This window comes from Rhinoderma darwinii, unplaced genomic scaffold (assembly GCF_050947455.1).
Source record: "Rhinoderma darwinii isolate aRhiDar2 unplaced genomic scaffold, aRhiDar2.hap1 Scaffold_94, whole genome shotgun sequence".
NCBI lineage: Eukaryota > Metazoa > Chordata > Amphibia > Anura > Rhinodermatidae > Rhinoderma > Rhinoderma darwinii.
Window position 1 is genome coordinate 2854104 of NW_027464514.1, and position 23454 is coordinate 2877557.

The 23454-nt window shown below is 42.5% G+C and overlaps 1 long non-coding RNA gene across 3 annotated transcripts in view; it reads left to right on the plus strand.

Moving 5' to 3' along the window:
* The first annotated feature begins 2977 nt into the window (after positions 1 to 2977).
* The window catches only part of LOC142733351 (uncharacterized), a 54018-nt gene continuing 33541 nt past the window's right edge, over positions 2978 to 23454 (plus strand). For 2 of the 3 annotated variants that reach the window (XR_012880025.1, XR_012880028.1), the window contains exon 1: positions 3254 to 3401. This is a non-coding gene — a long non-coding RNA (uncharacterized LOC142733351). Of the gene's footprint in view, positions 3050 to 3253; positions 3402 to 23454 lie in introns of those variants that run through there. The other variant, XR_012880026.1, reaches the window with a different exon arrangement.

Genomic DNA, 23454 nt, shown 5'->3' on the forward strand with positions numbered 1-23454 from the left:
TCCTGTAGTAATGATGATGAAGGTGCTGATGTCATAAATACAAATGTTTATGACATAAAGAAGATTCCACATTAGAAGGTTTTACTGCCACGTTCAGCGCCATATTGGATGGGACTGAGGACCTTGAGCTTGACTTCCCCACAAATGCCGACCTGATGGAATTTGGAGGTTCTAGCAGGGAAACCCTTCACCCAAGACCACTTCTTCATCACAGTGATGCCATCCTCTTAATACGGGTGGTCTGTAATAGAGGGGGGTTTCCAGCAGGAGATCCCCTCTATTAGCCGGAGCGGAGACAGATGCTACAAGGAGGCATCTGGAGGACCCGTCTCATCCGTGGATCGCTTATTCATTTTAATGGGTGCCCAGGAAGAGAGACATCCGCCTAGCCAACCAGATCAGCCGATTTATGTGTTTTATGTCGTTCGTTCATTGTATTGTTTTTCCTTGAAAATCTGAGAAAATGTACAAATTCTGTAACAAATTATATTTTGGCACCTTCTAAGCCCAGAGGAAGGGCAACCCTCCAGCCATGGTTTCCCTAGAGGTTTCCCCCACAGGGGGTTTTTCCTTTCCTGCGTGCTGGAGGGTGACTCTTCGTGAGTCGGAGGTTTGCCATTTTGGGTTTGGTCATATAATATAATAAAAGTTTTGACCATTTAACACCCAATTATAATGTTTTGTGTTTTTATTTTGCATTCTTTGATTTGGTGATTGGGATTCTGGGTCTATCACATATCACAAAATCATAAGGCCGGACATCTACTTCCCACACTGACATAGAATGGAGACAACAAGCGTTGCTGCACAATTAAGTGTACACATCCTTACATTAAGATATTGTATTACGGTCTGTAGCCTTTGGGGGGAATATATTAACCTTTCTACAACAGTTTACTAGCGTAGAAAATTCACAAAATACGCAAATGTTGAAATTTTAGGGGGCAAAAAATGAGCGGGGCTTAGCAGAAATAGGCAACAATTTTACTATAATTTACGCCAGTAACTGATGTAAATTATAGCAGAAATCTATATGTATAGTGCGGCCCAGATTTATCTCTGGGGGGCGTAACAAGGCAAAGGTCCGTGCCAGACCCATACCTCCCCCCCAATCAGACTGTATGCCCCCCCAATCAGACAATAAAATAAATTGTAAAAATTTACTTTAACTGTACAGCAGGCCGCAGCACGTAGAAAGTACTGATGACAGGCCGCGTTGCAGCTAAAAGATGCGACACATTTATTAAGAGTCGTTCGCCTGTTAATAAATGTGTTGCATCTTACTCCAGCAAACTGTTTAATAGGGCTGGTGTATGAAACGCCAGTATTAAAGGGAATGTGTCGCTAGGAATTTTTTTTTATTTTTTTCAGTTAAACAGTTAGTATATAAGTGATTACACATTGTTTTAATTTTTTCACAATTCAGGAAATATTATAAAGTAGATTCTAATTTATAACATTTCCATGTGCAGGTCACTAGAGGGAGCAAATCCCAAAATTGCAGCATTGGCATGTGGTAAAGCAACCTCATTGCCTTATGCTGCAAATTTGGAGTAGATACACTCGCTCTGCCCCAGCACACACCAGTAAACATACCTACCAACTTTCAAGTATCTAATCTAAGTAGTCTCTGCCCACACATAACCGGTTCAGCCCACTCAGTATTATGTTCCCATTGGACCCCCCACACAGTGTAATGACAAATAGCTGCCCCCATACAGTTTAATGCCCCCTTAGCTGCCCCTAGTACCAGTGCGCTGATATAAAGCGCCAGTGCCCATATAGATAGTGTCAAGAGAAGGAGGAACGCCCTCAGGCGACGAGCCAAATTTCCCAACTACCCAAATAATTTTTTTATATAAAACAATTAATCTTTATTCGCTACTTGTAGCAAGACAGACCACACAGATAGTTTTAAAATTTCCACTATCATAGATCCGGACGACAATGGTTTGCCTGTGTGTACAAGCAATAGATAGATGCCGATCAGGCATATATGAGTAGGTTCAGCAATTTGATTTTAATGTATCAACTAGGTAAATAGTAAGTCCGGACACAGATAGGATTTAAAATGCGATTAGGAGCCCCCCCGACATGTTTCGCTACAGAGTAGCGTCCTCAGGGGTACACGGGGCCATTTAGCCCCGTGTACCCCTGAGGACGCTACTCTGTAGCGAAACATGTCGGGGGGGCTCCTAATCGTATTTTAAATCCTATCTGTGTCCGGACTTACTATTTACCTAGTTGATACATTAAAATCAAATTGCTGAACCTACTCATATATGCCTGATCGGCATCTATCTATTGCTTGTACACACAGGCAAACCATTGTCGTCCGGATCTATGATAGTGGAAATTTTAAAACTATCTGTGTGGTCTGTCTTGCTACAAGTAGCGAATAAAGATTAATTGTTTTATATAAAAAAATTATTTGGGTAGTTGGGAAATTTGGCTCGTCGCCTGAGGGCGTTCCTCCTTCTCTTGTCAATTAATAGTGTGCCTGCCAACTACCTGGGGTCTCCCCTTTATTCTTTTTGTGTACCATATAGATAGTGTCACACACAGTGCCCATGTAGATGGTGCCACACACCCCAGGGATTCCACTCCGGAGGAGCCCCTGCTGTCACTGTCCATATATGGACAGTGACGTAAGGCATTCCCTATAGGAGCAGAATACCTGTCCAGAGCGTCGGCCACGCTGTGGCCAGGGATCGCACTCCAGAAGGCGACCTTGATGTAATTGTACATATATGGACAGTGACGACAGGCAGGGCCGCACCTGCCATTAGGCGAGGTGAGGCAGCGGCCTCAGGCGGCGCCACCGAGCTAAAAACGGGGGGCGGCATATTGTGGCAGGGCCAGGGGGGATGTGTGGGGAAGGCAGGGGAGAGTACTTTACCTAGTAGACGTGCAGCACGATAGGCGCACGTCTGCTAGTACACTCCCCCTCTGTGACGCTGCACGCGCTGCGAGAGAGGAGCATAGGGAACCTGGAGGACTTCGGGAGGAGCAGCCGAACGCTCTCTCCTGAAGTAAAGAAAAGCAGCTGGTAAGTAATGAGTTGAGGACAGGAGGCTGAGTCGTTGATAAAGACTAGAGCGGCAGAGTGCCAATTACTGCGCTCAGCCTCCTGCCCTCACTAATTTAAAAGTGATGGGCTGCTACCACACTGACAAGAGGGGGGCATCTGACTGACTGCATTGGGCAGCCTTAGAGGTATGCGACATGGTGCTGCATCCTCCCACCATGTAGGGGGCGCAACTGTGCAGGCCGTGCTTTGGACTCTATATTCTCTGCTCCTCGTTACACACACTGAGGAAGCAGAGGAAGCAAGTGCAGAGCCGAGGAGGAAGCTCCGCCCACAGCCCGACCTGCAAGAAACCTGTGCAGCTGGAGAGATGGTAAGTTCCTGTGAGTGTGTGTGTATATATGTATACATGCCTTGTGTCTGACTGTCTGTCTATGTGTGTGTATATATGTGTCTCTATATGTATACATGCTTTGTCTGTCTGTGTGTGTGTGTGTGTGTGTGTATATATATATATATATATATATGTGTGTCTGTATATGAATACATGCCTTTTGTCTGATTGTCTGTGTGTGTGTGTGTATATATGTGTCTCTATATGTATACATGCTTTGTGTTTGCGTGTGTGTGTGTGTGTGTGTGTGTGTGTATATATATATATATATATATATATATGTGTCTGTATATGCATACATGCCTTGTGTCTGTCTGTATGTGTGTGTGTATATATGTGTCTGTATATGTATACATGCCTTGGGTCCGTCTATGTGTGTATATATGTGTTGGTATGTGTGTGTGTGTGTGTGTGTGTGTGTGTGTGTGTGTATATATATATATATATGTGTGTATATTTGCCTGTATTTGTAGAGGGCAGCAATAGAGTCCCCCGCACAGTGCGCCTTCCAACCTAAGGCCGGCCGCTAGTATAATTTAAAAAAAAACAAAGACATAAGAAAACATTTTTTATTGAAATAAAAACTCCCCCGCACAACCCTCTTTCACCATTTTATTAAAAAAAAAAAACGTACATTATCGAAGTAGTCCAACTAATCCATGACTGAGGCTGGGTTCACACGACCTATTTTCAGGCGTAAACGAGGCGTATTATGCCTCGTTTTACGTCTGAAAATAGGGCTACAATACATCTGCAAACATCTGCCCATTCATTTGAATGGGTTTGCCGACGTACTGTGCAGACGACCTGTTATTTACGCGTCGTCGTTTGACAGCTGTCAAACGACGACGCGTAAAATGACTGCCTCGTCAAAGAAGTGCAGGACACTTCTTTGGACGTTTTTGGAGCCGTTTTCTCATAGACTCCAATGAAAACAGCTCCAAAAACGGACGTAAAAAATGCAGCGAAAAACGCGAGTTGCTCAAAAAACGTCTAAAAATCAGGGGCTGTTTTCCCTAGAAAAGAGCTCGGTATTTTCAGACGTTTTTGGTCACTACGTGTGCACATACCCTTAGTCTAAATGGTCCAGCCGAACATAGCAAAAAAATAAAAGTTAGCAGGATTACAAATATAAAACCTATACTTTTTTATACTCGCCTGCGCCACAATAGAAACTAGAGGTCAAGGAAAAATAATTTCCCTTCATATAACTCTGCTTCCTGTCAACTGAAAAGTTAGCCGCCAGAGGGAAAAAATGTTTCCCCATTGTGGAGTACAAGAAAGTCTAAGGCCTCATGCACACAACCGTAGCCGTGTGCACGGCCGTGATTTTCGGGTCGGCCGGCTGCGGACTGTCAGCGGACTTACCTGCTAACGCCGATGCTGCTGCAGAATCAACTGAAGCCTCTGGTGCCGATGTGTCCTCGCTCGTCTGACACGATGCAGGACCTGTGAGTGACGTCACAGCGTGATCTGGCAGAAGCTGGGCGTTCTGAAGAGAAGTGGATGATACTTCTCGTCAGAACGCCCAGCTAGTAAAAGTAGTAAAAACGCCCCGATGTACGCACATAATACACGCCCACTTGGACTTTTACTTTAAACACGCCCACTTGGACTTTTGCAAGCCTCATTTGCATAACTACAAAAATGGTCATAACTTGGCCAAAAATGCTCGTTTTTTAAAAATAAAAACGTTACTGTAATCTACATTGCAGCGCCTATCTGCTGCAATAGCAGATAGGGGTTGCACAATCTGGTGACAGAGCCTCTTTAACTCAGGGGTACGAGGGACCCCCACTGATCAGCATGTTATCTCCTATCCTGTAGAGAGGGGATAACATTTAATCTTGGGACAACCCCTTTAAGACCTGAACATGCAGTGAATAGTTTTCAGATTATATTACTGCCTCGATGATCACATTCATTCCTAGTCTGGTCTGTGCAGTTTCGGTTTACAAATATTACTGACCTGCCTAGGTAGAGTCGTGTGTTAACCTTAAACCATACTATCCCCCACCCCCATTTAGTAACGACACATGACACCGAGGTTGGATGTGAAATGGCCACAGCAGCCGTTTATTAATTTCACAGTTTTATAAAAACAATTTAAATCCGAAACATTCGGATAACTAGTTAGGAATCCACCAGAGAATTCCTCCTAATAATTCACATGACCCAACATGGGTCAGAATCATAAATAACAATTAAACGTTAACATTAACCCGAGCAGAGGAAGTCCTTGAAGCCCCTTCAGATGTTCCTTTCAAGAACACACCGAATTAGCCATCTGCAAACCACTAATTACCTCCAGCCGTAAACCAGCTCGGAAGCACCGTTCACCTCTGCAGATGGCTCCAACCACTAGAAGTCCACTTCAAGGGGATAACACCCGATGAAGCCCTCAAGTGATATACCGACCACTAGAAGTCCACTTCAAAGGGATAACACCCGATGAAGCCTTCAAGTGACATACCTTCTACCAGAAGACCACTTCAAAGGGATAACACCCGATGAAGTCTTCAACCATGTACCTTTTTTGGGGGACGCATACCCCCGATGTGACCCCCCCACCATTTTGTACTGACTGGCCTCAAGGACTCCCCCCGCCAGCTGCCATGACAACAGAACCTACTCCGGAAAAAAGAAAAACATGTTAAATAAGCACACAAAATAAAACACAACGCTCATAGACAGACGTACATAAGACCTAAGGAGTAACAAAACAAGGGTGGGAGGGTGGGAGCTTTGCTTACTGTGTGTTACTCCTCCCGCTGCTTCCGGCTCAATGCCGAGAAACAGCGGGAAGCGCAGTAACGGCCCCCCCCGCCCCCCTTAACTCCTCCCCGTCCCTCCTTCAGCTCCTTCAACTTTCCCTCACCTCGTAACATTAACCCTTTCCCTACCAGGACGGTCATGTCGGCTTCCCTTAAGCCTGCAGCTGCGTCCAGCCTCTTCTGGATTGGTTGTACAGATCCAACAGACGTGGACAGAAAGCAAGTGCAGCATGCGTTACTATACTGACTGTAAAGTGCCACATGTGTTACTATACTGACTGTAAAGTGCCGCATGTGTTACTATACTGACTGTAAAGAGCAGCATGTGTTACTATACTGACTGTAAAGTGCCGCATGTGTTACTATACTGACTGTAAAGTGCCGCATGTGTTACTATACTGACTGTAAAGTGCAGCGTGCGTTACTATACTGACTGTAAAGTGCAGCGTGCATTACTATGCTGACTGTAAAGTGCCGCATGTGTTACTATACTGACTGTAAAGTGCCGCATGTGTTACTATACTGACTGTAAAGTGCCGCATGTGTTACTATACTGACTGTAAAGTGCAGCGTGCGTTACTATACTGACTGTAAAGTGCAGCGTGTGTTACTATACTGACTGTAAAGTTCCGCGTGTGTTACTATACTGACTGTAAAGTGCCGCGTGTGTTACTATACTGACTGTAAAGTGCCACATGTGTTACTATACTGACTGTAAAGTGCAGCGTGCATTACTATACTGACTGTAAAGTGCAGCGTGCATTACTATACTGACTGTAAAGTGCCGCATGTGTTACTATACTGACTGTAAAGAGCAGCATGTGTTACTATACTGACTGTAAAGTGAAGCGTGCGTTACTATACTGACTGTAAAGTGCCGCATGTGTTACTATACTGACTGTAAAGTGCCGCATGTGTTACTATACTGACTGTAAAGTGCCGCATGTGTTACTATACTGACTGTAAAGTGCAGCATGTGTTACTATACTGACTGTAAAGTGCCGCATGTGTTACTATACTGACTGTAAAGTGCCGCATGTGTTACTATACTGACTGTAAAGTGCCGCATGTGTTACTATACTGACTGTAAAGTGCAGCGTGCGTTACTATACTGACTGTAAAGTGCAGCGTGCATTACTATACTGACTGTGAAGAGCAGCATGTGTTACTATACTGACTGTAAAGTGCAGCGTGCGTTACTATACTGACTGTAAAGTGCCGCATGTGTTACTATACTGACTGTAAAGTGCCGCATGTGTTACTATACTGACTGTAAAGTGCCGCATGTGTTACTATACTGACTGTAAAGTGCCGCATGTGTTACTATACTGACTGTAAAGTGCAGCGTGCGTTACTATACTGACTGTAAAGTGCAGCGTGCATTACTATACTGACTGTAAAGAGCAGCATGTGTTACTATACTGACTGTAAAGTGCAGCGTGCGTTACTATACTGACTGTAAAGTGCCGCATGTGTTACTATACTGACTGTAAAGTGCCGCATGTGTTACTATACTGACTGTAAAGTGCAGCATGTGTTACTATACTGACTGTAAAGTGCTGCATGTGTTACTATACTGACTGTAAAGTGCAGCGTGCGTTACTATACTGACTGTAAAGTGCAGCGTGTGTTACTATACTGACTGTAAAGAGCAGCATGCTTTACTATACTGACTGCAAAGTGCAGCGTGCGTTACTATACTGACTGTAAAGTGCCGCATGTGTTACTATACTGACTGTAAAGTGCCGCATGTGTTACTATACTGACTGTAAAGTGCCGCATGTGTTACTATACTGACTGTAAAGTGCCGCATGTGTTACTATACTGACTGTAAAGTGCCGCGTGTGTTACTATACTGACTGTAAAGTGCAGCGTGCGTTACTATACTGACTATAAAGTGCAGCGTGTGTTACTATACTGACTGTAAAGAGCAGCATGCTTTACTATACTGACTGTAAAGAGCAGCATGTGTTACTATACTGACTGTAAAGTGCCGCATGTGTTACTATACTGACTGTAAAGTGCCGCATGTGTTACTATACTGACTGTAAAGTGCTGCATGTGTTACTATACTGACTGTAAAGTGAAGCGTGCGTTACTATACTGACTGTAAAGTGCAGCGTGCCTTACTATACTGACTGTAAAGTGCAGCGTGCATTACTATACTGACTGTAAAGAGCAGCATGTGTTACTATACTGACTGTAAAGTGCAGCGTGCGTTACTATACTGACTGTAAAGTGCCGCATGTGTTACTATACTGACTGTAAAGTGCCGCATGGGTTACTATACTGACTGTAAAGTGCCGCATGTGTTACTATACTGACTGTAAAGTGCAGCATGTGTTACTATACTGACTGTAAAGTGCAGCGTGCGTTACTATACTGACTGTAAAGTGCCGCATGTGTTACTATACTGACTGTAAAGTGCAGCGTGCATTACTATACTGACTGTAAAGTGCCGCATGTGTTACTATACTGACTGTAAAGTGCAGCGTGCATTACTCTACTGACTGTAAAGTGCCGCATGTGTTACTATACTGACTGTAAAGTGCAGCGTGTGTTTCTATACTGACTGTAAAGTGCTGCATGTGTTACTATACTGACTGTAAAGTGCCGCGTGTGTTACTATGCTGAATGTAAAGTGCCGCATGTGTTACTATACTGACTGTAAAGTGCAGCGTGTGTTACTATACTGACTGTAAAGTGCTGCATGTGTTACTATACTGAATGTAAAGTGCCGCATGTGTTACTATACTGACTGTAAAGTGCAGCGTGCGTTACTATACTGACTGTAAAGTGCCGCATGTGTTACTATACTGACTGTAAAGTGACGCATGTGTTACTATACTGATTGTAAAGTGCCACATGTGTTACTATACTGAATGTAAAGTGCAGCGTGCGTTACTATACTGACTGTAAAGTGCCGCATGTGTTACTATACTGACTGTAAAGTGCCGCATGTGTTACTATACTGACTGTAAAGTGCCGCATGTGTTACTATACTGAATGTAAAGTGCAGCGTGCATTACTATACTGACTGTAAAGTGCCGCATGTGTTACTATACTGACTGTAAAATGCCGCATGTGTTACTATACTGACTGTAAAGTGCTGCATGTGTTACTATACTGACTGTAAAGTGCCGCATGTGTTACTATACTGACTGTAAAGTGCCGCATGTGTTACTATACTGACTGTAAAGTGTAGCGTGCGTTACTATACTGACTGTAAAGTGCAGCGTGTGTTACTATACTGACTGTAAAGAGCAGCATGCTTTACTATACTGACTGTAAAGAGCGGCATGTGTTACTATACTGACTGTAAAGTGCCGCATGTGTTACTATACTGACTGTAAAGTGCCGCATGTGTTACTATACTGACTGTAAAGTGCCGCATGTGTTACTATACTGACTGTAAAGTGCCGCATTTGTTACTATACTGACTGTAAAGTGCAGCGTGCGTTACTATACTGACTGTAATGTGCAGCGTGCATTACTATACTGACTGTAAAGTGCCGCATGTGTTACTATACTGACTGTAAAGTGCCGCATGTGTTACTTTACTGACTGTAAAATGCTGCATGTGTTACTATACTGACTGTAAAGTGCCGCATGTGTTACTATACTGACTGTAAAGTGCAGCGTGCGTTACTATACTGACTGTAAAGTGCAGCGTGTGTTACTATACTGACTGTAAAGTGCCGCATGTGTTACTATACTGACTGTAAAGTGCAGCATGTGTTACTATACTGACTGTAAAGTGCCGCATGTGTTACTATACTGACTGTAAAGAGCAGCGTGTGTTACTATACTGACTGTAAAGTGCCGCATGTGTTACTATACTGACTGTAAAGTGCAGCGTGCGTTACTATACTGACTGTAAAGTGCAGCGTGTGTTACTATACTGACTGTAAAGTTCTGCGTGTGTTACTATACTGACTGTAAAGTGCCGCGTGTGTTACTATACTGACTGTAAAGTGCCGCATGTGTTACTATACTGACTGTAAAGTGCAGCGTGCGTTACTATACTGACTGTAAAGTGCAGCGTGTGTTACTATACTGACTGTAAAGTTCCGCGTGTGTTACTATACTGACTGTAAAGTGCCGCGTGTGTTACTATACTGACTGTAAAGTGCCACATGTGTTACTATACTGACTGTAAAGTGCAGCGTGCATTACTATACTGACTGTAAAGTGCAGCGTGCATTACTATACTGACTGTAAAGTGCCGCATGTGTTACTATACTGACTGTAAAGAGCAGCATGTGTTACTATACTGACTGTAAAGTGCAGCGTGCGTTACTATACTGACTGTAAAGTGCCGCATGTGTTACTATACTGACTGTAAAGTGCCGCATGTGTTACTATACTGACTGTAAAGTGCCGCATGTGTTACTATACTGACTGTAAAGTGCAGCGTGCGTTACTATACTGACTGTAAAGTGCAGCATGTGTTACTATACTGACTGTAAAGTGCCGCATGTGTTACTATACTGACTGTAAAGTGCCGCATGTGTTACTATACTGACTGTAAAGTGCCGCATGTGTTACTATACTGACTGTAAAGTGCAGCGTGCGTTACTATACTGACTGTAAAGTGCAGCGTGCATTACTATACTGACTGTGAAGAGCAGCATGTGTTACTATACTGACTGTAAAGTGCAGCGTGCGTTACTATACTGACTGTAAAGTGCCGCATGTGTTACTATACTGACTGTAAAGTGCCGCATGTGTTACTATACTGACTGTAAAGTGCCGCATGTGTTACTATACTGACTGTAAAGTGCCGCATGTGTTACTATACTGACTGTAAAGTGCAGCGTGCGTTACTATACTGACTGTAAAGTGCAGCGTGCATTACTATACTGACTGTAAAGAGCAGCATGTGTTACTATACTGACTGTAAAGTGCAGCGTGCGTTACTATACTGACTGTAAAGTGCCGCATGTGTTACTATACTGACTGTAAAGTGCCGCATGTGTTACTATACTGACTGTAAAGTGCCGCATGTGTTACTATACTGACTGTAAAGTGCTGCATGTGTTACTATACTGACTGTAAAGTGCAGCGTGCGTTACTATACTGACTGTAAAGTGCAGCGTGTGTTACTATACTGACTGTAAAGAGCAGCATGCTTTACTATACTGACTGCAAAGTGCAGCGTGCGTTACTATACTGACTGTAAAGTGCCGCATGTGTTACTATACTGACTGTAAAGTGCCGCATGTGTTACTATACTGACTGTAAAGTGCCGCATGTGTTACTATACTGACTGTAAAGTGCCGCATGTGTTACTATACTGACTGTAAAGTGCCGCATGTGTTACTATACTGACTGTAAAGTGCAGCGTGCGTTACTATACTGACTATAAAGTGCAGCGTGTGTTACTATACTGACTGTAAAGAGCAGCATGCTTTACTATACTGACTGTAAAGAGCAGCATGTGTTACTATACTGACTGTAAAGTGCCGCATGTGTTACTATACTGACTGTAAAGTGCCGCATGTGTTACTATACTGACTGTAAAGTGCCGCATGTGTTACTATACTGACTGTAAAGTGAAGCGTGCGTTACTATACTGACTGTAAAGTGCAGCGTGCCTTACTATACTGACTGTAAAGTGCAGCGTGCATTACTATACTGACTGTAAAGAGCAGCATGTGTTACTATACTGACTGTAAAGTGCCGCATGTGTTACTATACTGACTGTAAAGTGCCGCATGGGTTACTATACTGACTGTAAAGTGCCGCATGTGTTACTATACTGACTGTAAAGTGCAGCATGTGTTACTATACTGACTGTAAAGTGCAGCGTGCGTTACTATACTGACTGTAAAGTGCCGCATGTGTTACTATACTGACTGTAAAGTGCAGCGTGCATTACTATACTGACTGTAAAGTGCCGCATGTGTTACTATACTGACTGTAAAGTGCAGCGTGCATTACTCTACTGACTGTAAAGTGCCGCATGTGTTACTATACTGACTGTAAAGTGCAGCGTGTGTTTCTATACTGACTGTAAAGTGCTGCATGTGTTACTATACTGACTGTAAAGTGCCGCGTGTGTTACTATGCTGAATGTAAAGTGCCGCATGTGTTACTATACTGACTGTAAAGTGCAGCGTGTGTTACTATACTGACTGTAAAGTGCTGCATGTGTTACTATACTGAATGTAAAGTGCCGCATGTGTTACTATACTGACTGTAAAGTGCAGCGTGCGTTACTATACTGACTGTAAAGTGCCGCATGTGTTACTATACTGACTGTAAAGTGACGCATGTGTTACTATACTGATTGTAAAGTGCCACATGTGTTACTATACTGAATGTAAAGTGCAGCGTGCGTTACTATACTGACTGTAAAGTGCCGCATGTGTTACTATACTGACTGTAAAGTGCCGCATGTGTTACTATACTGACTGTAAAGTGCCGCATGTGTTACTATACTGAATGTAAAGTGCAGCGTGCATTACTATACTGACTGTAAAGTGCCGCATGTGTTACTATACTGACTGTAAAATGCCGCATGTGTTACTATACTGACTGTAAAGTGCTGCATGTGTTACTATACTGACTGTAAAGTGCCGCATGTGTTACTATACTGACTGTAAAGTGGCGCATGTGTTACTATACTGACTGTAAAGTGTAGCGTGCGTTACTATACTGACTGTAAAGTGCAGCGTGCGTTACTATACTGACTGTAAAGTGCAGCATGTGTTACTATACTGAATGTAAAGTGCAGCATGTGTTACTATACTGACTGTAAAGTGCCGCATGTGTTACTATACTGACTGTAAAGTGCCGCATGTGTTACTATACTGACTGTAAAGTGCCGCATGTGTTACTATACTGACTGTAAAGTGCCGCATGTGTTACTATACTGACTGTAAAGTGCAGCGTGCGTTACTATACTGACTATAAAGTGCAGCGTGTGTTACTATACTGACTGTAAAGAGCAGCATGCTTTACTATACTGACTGTAAAGAGCAGCATGTGTTACTATACTGACTGTAAAGTGCCGCATGTGTTACTATACTGACTGTAAAGTGCCGCATGTGTTACTATACTGAATGTAAAGTGCAGCGTGCATTACTATACTGACTGTAAAGTGCCGCATGTGTTACTATACTGACTGTAAAATGCCGCATGTGTTACTATACTGACTGTAAAGTGCTGCATGTGTTACTATACTGACTGTAAAGTGCCGCATGTGTTACTATACTGACTGTAAAGTGCCGCATGTGTTACTATACTGACTGTAAAGTGTAGCGTGCGTTACTATACTGACTGTAAAGTGCAGCGTGTGTTACTATACTGACTGTAAAGTGCAGCATGTGTTACTATACTGAATGTAAAGTGCAGCATGTGTTACTATACTGACTGTAAAGTGCCGCATGTGTTACTATACTGACTGTAAAGTGCCGCATGTGTTACTATACTGACTGTAAAGTGCCGCATGTGTTACTATACTGACTGTAAAGTGCCGCATGTGTTACTATACTGACTGTAAAGTGCAGCGTGCGTTACTATACTGACTATAAAGTGCAGCGTGTGTTACTATACTGACTGTAAAGAGCAGCATGCTTTACTATACTGACTGTAAAGAGCAGCATGTGTTACTATACTGACTGTAAAGTGCCGCATGTGTTACTATACTGACTGTAAAGTGCCGCATGTGTTACTATACTGACTGTAAAGTGCCGCATGTGTTACTATACTGACTGTAAAGTGAAGCGTGCGTTACTATACTGACTGTAAAGTGCAGCGTGCGTTACTATACTGACTGTAAAGTGCAGCGTGCATTACTATACTGACTGTAAAGAGCAGCATGTGTTACTATACTGACTGTAAAGTGCAGCGTGCGTTACTATACTGACTGTAAAGTGCCGCATGTGTTACTATACTGACTGTAAAGTGCCGCATGGGTTACTATACTGACTGTAAAGTGCCGCATGTGTTACTATACTGACTGTAAAGTGCAGCATGTGTTACTATACTGACTGTAAAGTGCAGCGTGCGTTACTATACTGACTGTAAAGTGCCGCATGTGTTACTATACTGACTGTAAAGTGCAGCGTGCATTACTATACTGACTGTAAAGTGCCGCATGTGTTACTATACTGACTGTAAAGTGCAGCGTGTGTTTCTATACTGACTGTAAAGTGCTGCATGTGTTACTATACTGACTGTAAAGTGCCGCGTGTGTTACTATGCTGAATGTAAAGTGCCGCATGTGTTACTATACTGACTGTAAAGTGCAGCGTGTGTTACTATACTGACTGTAAAGTGCTGCATGTGTTACTATACTGAATGTAAAGTGCCGCATGTGTTACTATACTGACTGTAAAGTGCAGCGTGCGTTACTATACTGACTGTAAAGTGCCGCATGTGTTACTATACTGACTGTAAAGTGACGCATGTGTTACTATACTGATTGTAAAGTGCCACATGTGTTACTATACTGAATGTAAAGTGCAGCGTGCGTTACTATACTGACTGTAAAGTGCCGCATGTGTTACTATACTGACTGTAAAGTGCCGCATGTGTTACTATACTGACTGTAAAGTGCCGCATGTGTTACTATACTGAATGTAAAGTGCAGCGTGCATTACTATACTGACTGTAAAGTGCCGCATGTGTTACTATACTGACTGTAAAATGCCGCATGTGTTACTATACTGACTGTAAAGTGCTGCATGTGTTACTATACTGACTGTAAAGTGCCGCATGTGTTACTATACTGACTGTAAAGTGTAGCGTGCGTTACTATACTGACTGTAAAGTGCAGCGTGTGTTACTATACTGACTGTAAAGTGCAGCATGTGTTACTATACTGAATGTAAAGTGCAGCATGTGTTACTATACTGACTGTAAAGTGCCGCATGTGTTACTATACTGACTGTAAAGTGCCGCATGTGTTACTATACTGACTGTAAAGTGCCGCATGTGTTACTATACTGACTGTAAAGTGCCGCATGTGTTACTATACTGACTGTAAAGTGCAGCGTGCGTTACTATACTGACTATAAAGTGCAGCGTGTGTTACTATACTGACTGTAAAGAGCAGCATGCTTTACTATACTGACTGTAAAGAGCAGCATGTGTTACTATACTGACTGTAAAGTGCCGCATGTGTTACTATACTGACTGTAAAGTGCCGCATGTGTTACTATACTGACTGTAAAGTGCCGCATGTGTTACTATACTGACTGTAAAGTGAAGCGTGCGTTACTATACTGACTGTAAAGTGCAGCGTGCGTTACTATACTGACTGTAAAGTGCAGCGTGCATTACTATACTGACTGTAAAGAGCAGCATGTGTTACTATACTGACTGTAAAGTGCAGCGTGCGTTACTATACTGACTGTAAAGTGCCGCATGTGTTACTATACTGACTGTAAAGTGCCGCATGGGTTACTATACTGACTGTAAAGTGCCGCATGTGTTACTATACTGACTGTAAAGTGCAGCATGTGTTACTATACTGACTGTAAAGTGCAGCGTGCGTTACTATACTGACTGTAAAGTGCCGCATGTGTTACTATACTGACTGTAAAGTGCAGCGTGCATTACTATACTGACTGTAAAGTGCCGCATGTGTTACTATACTGACTGTAAAGTGCAGCGTGCATTACTCTACTGACTGTAAAGTGCCGCATGTGTTACTATACTGACTGTAAAGTGCAGCGTGTGTTTCTATACTGACTGTAAAGTGCCGCATGTGTTACTATACTGACTGTAAAGTGCCGCATGTGTTACTATACTGACTGTAAAGTGAAGCGTGCGTTACTATACTGACTGTAAAGTGCAGCGTGCGTTACTATACTGACTGTAAAGTGCAGCGTGCATTACTATACTGACTGTAAAGAGCAGCATGTGTTACTATACTGACTGTAAAGTGCAGCGTGCGTTACTATACTGACTGTAAAGTGCCGCATGTGTTACTATACTGACTGTAAAGTGCCGCATGGGTTACTATACTGACTGTAAAGTGCCGCATGTGTTACTATACTGACTGTAAAGTGCAGCATGTGTTACTATACTGACTGTAAAGTGCAGCGTGCGTTACTATACTGACTGTAAAGTGCCGCATGTGTTACTATACTGACTGTAAAGTGCAGCGTGCATTACTATACTGACTGTAAAGTGCCGCATGTGTTACTATACTGACTGTAAAGTGCAGCGTGTGTTTCTATACTGACTGTAAAGTGCTGCATGTGTTACTATACTGACTGTAAAGTGCCGCGTGTGTTACTATGCTGAATGTAAAGTGCCGCATGTGTTACTATACTGACTGTAAAGTGCAGCGTGTGTTACTATACTGACTGTAAAGTGCTGCATGTGTTACTATACTGAATGTAAAGTGCCGCATGTGTTACTATACTGACTGTAAAGTGCAGCGTGCGTTACTATACTGACTGTAAAGTGCCGCATGTGTTACTATACTGACTGTAAAGTGACGCATGTGTTACTATACTGATTGTAAAGTGCCACATGTGTTACTATACTGAATGTAAAGTGCAGCGTGCGTTACTATACTGACTGTAAAGTGCCGCATGTGTTACTATACTGACTGTAAAGTGCCGCATGTGTTACTATACTGACTGTAAAGTGCCGCATGTGTTACTATACTGAATGTAAAGTGCAGCGTGCATTACTATACTGACTGTAAAGTGCCGCATGTGTTACTATACTGACTGTAAAATGCCGCATGTGTTACTATACTGACTGTAAAGTGCTGCATGTGTTACTATACTGACTGTAAAGTGCCGCATGTGTTACTATACTGACTGTAAAGTGTAGCGTGCGTTACTATACTGACTGTAAAGTGCAGCGTGTGTTACTATACTGACTGTAAAGTGCAGCATGTGTTACTATACTGAATGTAAAGTGCAGCATGTGTTACTATACTGACTGTAAAGTGCCGCATGTGTTACTATACTGACTGTAAAGTGCCGCATGTGTTACTATACTGACTGTAAAGTGCCGCATGTGTTACTATACTGACTGTAAAGTGCCGCATGTGTTACTATACTGACTGTAAAGTGCAGCGTGCGTTACTATACTGACTATAAAGTGCAGCGTGTGTTACTATACTGACTGTAAAGAGCAGCATGCTTTACTATACTGACTGTAAAGAGCAGCATGTGTTACTATACTGACTGTAAAGTGCCGCATGTGTTACTATACTGACTGTAAAGTGCCGCATGTGTTACTATACTGACTGTAAAGTGCCGCATGTGTTACTATACTGACTGTAAAGTGAAGCGTGCGTTACTATACTGACTGTAAAGTGCAGCGTGCGTTACTATACTGACTGTAAAGTGCAGCGTGCATTACTATACTGACTGTAAAGAGCAGCATGTGTTACTATACTGACTGTAAAGTGCAGCGTGCGTTACTATACTGACTGTAAAGTGCCGCATGTGTTACTATACTGACTGTAAAGTGCCGCATGGGTTACTATACTGACTGTAAAGTGCCGCATGTGTTACTATACTGACTGTAAAGTGCAGCATGTGTTACTATACTGACTGTAAAGTGCAGCGTGCGTTACTATACTGACTGTAAAGTGCCGCATGTGTTACTATACTGACTGTAAAGTGCAGCGTGCATTACTATACTGACTGTAAAGTGCCGCATGTGTTACTATACTGACTGTAAAGTGCAGCGTGCATTACTCTACTGACTGTAAAGTGCCGCATGTGTTACTATACTGACTGTAAAGTGCAGCGTGTGTTTCTATACTGACTGTAAAGTGCTGCATGTGTTACTATACTGACTGTAAAGTGCCGCGTGTGTTACTATGCTGAATGTAAAGTGCCGCATGTGTTACTATACTGACTGTAAAGTGCAGCGTGTGTTACTATACTGACTGTAAAGTGCTGCATGTGTTACTATACTGAATGTAAAGTGCCGCATGTGTTACTATACTGACTGTAAAGTGCAGCGTGCGTTACTATACTGACTGTAAAGTGCCGCATGTGTTACTATACTGACTGTAAAGTGACGCATGTGTTACTATACTGATTGTAAAGTGCCACATGTGTTACTATACTGAATGTAAAGTGCAGCGTGCGTTACTATACTGACTGTAAAGTGCCGCATGTGTTACTATACTGACTGTAAAGTGCCGCATGTGTTACTATACTGACTGTAAAGTGCCGCATGTGTTACTATACTGAATGTAAAGTGCAGCGTGCATTACTATACTGACTGTAAAGTGCCGCATGTGTTACTATACTGACTGTAAAATGCCGCATGTGTTACTATACTGACTGTAAAGTGCTGCATGTGTTACTATACTGACTGTAAAGTGCCGCATGTGTTACTATACTGACTGTAAAGTGCCGCATGTGTTACTATACTGACTGTAAAGTGTAGCGTGCGTTACTATACTGACTGTAAAGTGCAGCGTGTGTTACTATACTGACTGTAAAGAGCAGCATGCTTTACTATACTGACTGTAAAGAGCGGCATGTGTTACTATACTGACTGTAAAGTGCCGCATGTGTTACTATACTGACTGTAAAGTGCCGCATGTGTTACTATACTGACTGTAAAGTGCCGCATGTGTTACTATACTGACTGTAAAGTGCCGCATTTGTTACTATACTCACTGTAAAGTGCAGCGTGCGTTACTATACTGACTGTAATGTGCAGCGTGCATTACTATACTGACTGTAAAGTGCCGCATGTGTTACTATACTGACTGTAAAGTGCCGCATGTGTTACTTTACTGACTGTAAAATGCTGCATGTGTTACTATACTGACTGTAAAGTGCCGCATGTGTTACTATACTGACTGTAAAGTGCAGCGTGCGTTACTATACTGACTGTAAAGTGCAGCGTGTGTTACTATACTGACTGTAAAGTGCCGCATGTGTTACTATACTGACTGTAAAGTGCAGCATGTGTTACTATACTGACTGTAAAGTGCCGCATGTGTTACTATACTGACTGTAAAGAGCAGCGTGTGTTACTATACTGACTGTAAAGTGCCGCATGTGTTACTATACTGACTGTAAAGTGCCGCATGTGTTACTATACTGACTGTAAAGTGCAGCGTGCGTTACTATACTGACTGTAAAGTGCCGCATGTGTTACTATACTGATTGTAAAGTGCCGCATGTGTTACTATACTGACTGTAAAGTGCAGCGTGCGTTACTATACTGACTGTAAAGTGCCGCATGTGTTACTATACTGACTGTAAAGTGCAGCGTGCATTACTATACTGACTGTAAAGTGCCGCAAGTGTTACTATACTGACTGTAAAGTGCAGCGTGTGTTACTATACTGACTGTAAAGTGCAGCATGTGTTACTATACGGACTGTAAAGTGCAGCGTGCGTTACTATACTGACTGTAAAGTGCCGCATGTGTTACTATACTGACTGTAAAGTGCAGCGTGCATTACTATACTGACTGTAAAGTGCCGCAAGTGTTACTATACTGACTGTAAAGTGCAGCGTGTGTTACTATACTGACTGTAAAGTGCCGTATGTGTTACTATACTGACTGTAAAGTGCAGCGTGCGTTACTATACTGACTGTAAAGTGCCGCATGTGTTACTATACTGACTGTAAAGTGCCGCATGTGTTACTATACTGACTGTAAAGAGCAGCATGTGTTACTATACTGACTGTAAAGTGCCGCATGTGTTACTATACTGACTGTAAAGTGCCGCATGTGTTACTATACTGACTGTAAAGTGCAGCGTGCGTTACTATACTGACTGTAAAGTGCAGCGTGCATTACTATGCTGACTGTAAAGTGCCGCATGTGTTACTATACTGACTGTAAAGTGCCGCATGTGTTACTATACTGACTGTAAAGTGCCGCATGTGTTACTATACTGACTGTAAAGTGCAGCGTGCGTTACTATACTGACTGTAAAGTGCAGCATGTGTTACTATACTGACTGTAAAGTGCCGCATGTGTTACTATACTGACTGTAAAGTGCCGCATGTGTTACTATACTGACTGTAAAGTGCCGCATGTGTTACTATACTGACTGTAAAGTGCAGCGTGCGTTACTATACTGACTGTAAAGTGCAGCGTGCATTACTATACTGACTGTGAAGAGCAGCATGTGTTACTATACTGACTGTAAAGTGCAGCGTGCGTTACTATACTGACTGTAAAGTGCTGTATGTGTTACTATACTGACTGTAAAGTGCCGCATGTGTTACTATACTGACTGTAAAGTGCCGCATGTGTTACTATACTAACTGTAAAGTGCCGCATGTGTTACTATACTGACTGTAAAGTGCAGCGTGCGTTACTATACTGACTGTAAAGTGCAGCGTGCATTACTATACTGACTGTAAAGAGCAGCATGTGTTACTATACTGACTGTAAAGTGCAGCGTGCGTTACTATACTGACTGTAAAGTGCCGCATGTGTTACTATACTGACTGTAAAGTGCCGCATGTGTTACTATACTGACTGTAAAGTGCCGCATGTGTTACTATACTGACTGTAAAGTGCTGCATGTGTTACTATACTGACTGTAAAGTGCAGCGTGCGTTACTATACTGACTGTAAAGTGCAGCGTGTGTTACTATACTGACTGTAAAGAGCAGCATGCTTTACTATACTGACTGGAAAGTGCAGCGTGCGTTACTATACTGACTGTAAAGTGCCGCATGTGTTACTATACTGACTGTAAAGTGCCGCATGTGTTACTATACTGACTGTAAAGTGCCGCATGTGTTACTATACTGACTGTAAAGTGCCGCATGTGTTACTATACTGACTGTAAAGTGCCGCATGTGTTACTATACTGACTGTAAAGTGCAGCGTGCGTTACTATACTGACTATAAAGTGCAGCGTGTGTTACTATACTGACTGTAAAGAGCAGCATGCTTTACTATACTGACTGTAAAGAGCAGCATGTGTTACTATACTGACTGTAAAGTGCCGCATGTGTTACTATACTGACTGTAAAGTGCCGCATGTGTTACTATACTGACTGTAAAGTGCCGCATGTGTTACTATACTGACTGTAAAGTGCAGCGTGCGTTACTATACTGACTGTAAAGTGCAGCGTGCATTACTATACTGACTGTAAAGAGCAGCATGTGTTACTATACTGACTGTAAAGTGCAGCGTGCGTTACTATACTGACTGTAAAGTGCCGCATGTGTTACTATACTGACTGTAAAGTGCCGCATGGGTTACTATACTGACTGTAAAGTGCCGCATGTGTTACTATACTGACTGTAAAGTGCCGCATGTGTTACTATACTGACTGTAAAGTGCCGCATGTGTTACTATACGGACTGTAAAGTGCAGCGTGCGTTACTATACTGACTGTAAAGTGCCGCATGTGTTACTATACTGACTGTAAAGTGCAGCGTGCATTACTATACTGACTGTAAAGTGCCGCAAGTGTTACTATACTGACTGTAAAGTGCAGCGTGTGTTACTATACTGACTGTAAAGTGCCGCATGTGTTACTATACTGACTGTAAAGTGCAGCGTGCGTTACTATACTGACTGTAAAGTGCCGCATGTGTTACTATACTGACTGTAAAGTGCCGCATGTGTTACTATACTGACTGTAAAGAGCAGCATGTGTTACTATACTGACTGTAAAGTGCCGCATGTGTTACTATACTGACTGTAAAGTGCCGCATGTGTTACTATACTGACTGTAAAGTGCAGCGTGCGTTACTATACTGACTGTAAAGTGCAGCGTGCATTACTATGCTGACTGTAAAGTGCCGCATGTGTTACTATACTGACTGTAAAGTGCCGCATGTGTTACTATACTGACTGTAAAGTGCCGCATGTGTTACTATACTGACTGTAAAGTGCAGCGTGCGTTACTATACTGACTGTAAAGTGCAGCGTGTGTTACTATACTGACTGTAAAGTTCCGCGTGTGTTACTATACTGACTGTAAAGTGCCGCGTGTGTTACTATACTGACTGTAAAGTGCCACATGTGTTACTATACTGACTGTAAAGTGCAGCGTGCGTTACTATACTGACTGTAAAGTGCAGCGTGCATTACTATACTGACTGTAAAGTGCCGCATGTGTTACTATACTGACTGTAAAGAGCAGCATGTGTTACTATACTGACTGTAAAGTGCAGCGTGCGTTACTATACTGACTGTAAAGTGCCGCATGTGTTACTATACTGACTGTAAAATGCCGCATGTGTTACTATACTGACTGTAAAGTGCTGCATGTGTTACTATACTGACTGTAAAGTGCCGCATGTGTTACTATACTGACTGTAAAGTGCCGCATGTGTTACTATACTGACTGTAAAGTGTAGCGTGCGTTACTATACTGACTGTAAAGTGCAGCGTGTGTTACTATACTGACTGTAAAGTGCAGCATGTGTTACTATACTGAATGTAAAGTGCAGCATGTGTTACTATACTGACTGTAAAGTGCCGCATGTGTTACTATACTGACTGTAAAGTGCCGCATGTGTTACTATACTGACTGTAAAGTGCAGCGTGCGTTACTATACTGACTATAAAGTGCAGCGTGTGTTACTATACTGACTGTAAAGAGCAGCATGCTTTACTATACTGACTGTAAAGAGCAGCATGTGTTACTATACTGACTGTAAAGTGCCGCATGTGTTACTATACTGACTGTAAAGTGCCGCATGTGTTACTATACTGAATGTAAAGTGCAGCGTGCATTACTATACTGACTGTAAAGTGCCGCATGTGTTACTATACTGACTGTAAAATGCCGCATGTGTTACTATACTGACTGTAAAGTGCTGCATGTGTTACTATACTGACTGTAAAGTGCCGCATGTGTTACTATACTGACTGTAAAGTGCCGCATGTGTTACTATACTGACTGTAAAGTGTAGCGTGCGTTACTATACTGACTGTAAAGTGCAGCGTGTGTTACTATACTGACTGTAAAGTGCAGCATGTGTTACTATACTGAATGTAAAGTGCAGCATGTGTTACTATACTGACTGTAAAGTGCCGCATGTGTTACTATACTGACTGTAAAGTGCCGCATGTGTTACTATACTGACTGTAAAGTGCCGCATGTGTTACTATACTGACTGTAAAGTGCCGCATGTGTTACTATACTGACTGTAAAGTGCAGCGTGCGTTACTATACTGACTATAAAGTGCAGCATGTGTTACTATACTGACTGTAAAGAGCAGCATGCTTTACTATACTGACTGTAAAGAGCAGCATGTGTTACTATACTGACTGTAAAGTGCCGCATGTGTTACTATACTGACTGTAAAGTGCCGCATGTGTTAA